Here is a 2,685-nt window from a genome sequence, read left to right as displayed (position 1 = left end):
GAACAACTACGCCGAGTTACTGAGAAATTTGCAGATACTCCACCCAGACTACAAGTTCAGATTCCAAAAATTTAGCACATAAATACATATGCATGCATCTAGACATGAAAATATATATATAAACACGCATCCATAAAACAAACATACAAATCTGCGCATACACTAACACCAAATACTGCACACACACACAGAGACACACATATGCACAAATACCTAGATGATGTTGATAAAAGTTCCAATGAAGGAGCCTTGAATCTATGTTAGAGTCCGGCTCTTTCTCTATGGACAAGAAATACAGAAATGAAACTGATTGATAACATACATACATACATACATACATACGTAATGTATAAGAAATATACAACATGCTTAAAACTCTTCTTCCAGGACCATTGTGAAACCAATAACATCATCACTGCAGAACAAGAAATTGGGAAGAAGGAAGTCTAGAGACGTGCTGAGCAATTGTTAATCAACAAAACTGTGATGTCAGAGGTGCGAGAGCATAGGTGGAGCCTAGTTTCAATGTGGTTAGACTGCAAGGAAGCCTTTGACTCTGTTCCCCATTCATGGATGCTAGAAGCCCTTCAACTTCCTAAAGTTCCAGTGAGAATAGTCAAAGCCATTGCTGACCTGACTTCAACCTGGGCCACCATCTTGAAATTGAGCACAAAGAGTAACCGTATCATCACCGATAGAATACAGTATCGCAAAAGCATATTCCAAGGAGACAGCCTCTCTGTGATGTTGTTTATACTTTCTGTAAACCCCTTCTCATTCATGTTCACAAGGACACAGAAATACTAAAATTACACACTATTTCTTGGCGTATGGCTTTAAAACTTTATGCAAAGAATATGCATGAGATGAAAAAGTCCTTTGACCTAGTTACAACATTCTATAAGGATGTAGGGTTGGAGTTTGGTCAGGATAAATGTTGTTATATGGTTGTGAAAAGAACTGTAAACCAGACTAGCAACACCTCCATCAATAATTTCACTGTTTCCCCTATATCTGACGAGGAATGTTACAGGTATCACGGGGTGGATGAAAATATATCTTATAGTGGCACCAGTAACAAAAAGCGTGTCACTAAAGAATATTTCAGCTGAATAAATTTGGACCTCAAAACTCTCCACATTCAATAAAAACAGTGATCTACAATCTGTTTGCAGTGCCACAAATCATACCATCATTTGGGCTGCTTGACTGGACGCTTGATGAGATCCGAGCCATTGATGTGAAAACCCGAAAGCACACATAATTTCCACATAAACAGTGACGTAGACCGTTGCTACCTAAGACGAAAACAAGGCGGCAGAGGTTTAACATCGATCCAAAATGACTTTGAATGTCGTATTATATCTCTTTGGCAACATCTCTTAACCACCAAGTGTCGAAGAGCATCTCTGGACCAAGTTTGCATACATGAGGGTGATAACATCATAAGACTTGGAAAGCAGCTCCTTGAACAACATTTTTTGTCTGATAACCTAGAATATATCCCCCAAAGAAGTCGCACGACTTTACCGTAACGTATCATCAGATGAAAGGATGAATCTATACGAGTAGAAGACTATGCCTGGATATGTTAGTAGAAAGCTCCGAGAACTTAGTAACATTGATCATGAAAGCTGTCTATCATAGACCAATAGCCGGATTACTACCGCCCACTTTGATGGGTATGCATTTGTAATACAGGAACAGGAAATATCAACCAAGTACCTGATGCACAAATGGGATAGAGATGCAGGAAAGCAGTAAAATGTGGCATCCGAAGCTGACTTTGTGGAGCTAACACCAAAGATATCACCCACATCATAAGCAGTTGTCCGAAAATGCCATCACGGTATTATCTACCGATTAGACATGATGTAGCTAGGACAATCTATAAGGTGTTTCAAAAAATTTGATATCATTTCACAATATAATAACTTTTCTAGTTCTTGTTCAAATTACTTTAAATTTTAGCAGCATGTGTAGAAACAGGTCAAAATTTCATGTTTAATCTTTGATATGTTTATCTTTTCAGGTATAGAAATGCCATTCACTGGAAGAGAAAGGTGTATAATGAAATCCGTAGGAAAGATATTCCCGAAGACAAAGAAATAAGAACCCGCAATATGGTAGAAGCCATAGTCACCCATAATAAAAAAGAATACTGTTGGAATATACCAGTGAAGATCTTAATAAAATGTAAGCACGACAGACCTGATATAATGATTTGCCATAGAGAAGAGAAACTGTGCACAATTGTGGAAATTATCTGGCCAACAGATGTTAACATAAAGCTGAAGATCAGTGAAAAGGAGGACACTTATACTGAATTACTGAGAAATCTGCAGTTACTCTATCTAGATTACAAGTTCAGGTTTATACCTGTAATTATTGGTGCCCTGGGATAACACATTGCCTGAATAGCACTCTTGAGAAATTAGGCTTCTCGGAAACAGAAAAGAGAAAGCTAATTCGAAGACTGCAGATGCAATCCATCACTGAAACTGTTAAAAATCTGTAAAACATTCCAGAAATTTATCATTTAAATATATATGAGCATGTCTAGATATGCAACTATATGCATTAGAATGTATACATAAAGCAAAACATACAAATCTGCACATACATACATACATATATATGTATATACACAGACACGCACGCACGCACACACACACACACACACAC

This window comes from Octopus bimaculoides, chromosome 17, assembly GCF_001194135.2.
Source record: "Octopus bimaculoides isolate UCB-OBI-ISO-001 chromosome 17, ASM119413v2, whole genome shotgun sequence".
Classification (NCBI taxonomy): domain Eukaryota; kingdom Metazoa; phylum Mollusca; class Cephalopoda; order Octopoda; family Octopodidae; genus Octopus; species Octopus bimaculoides.
Note: the sequence above shows the minus strand (reverse complement) of the source record.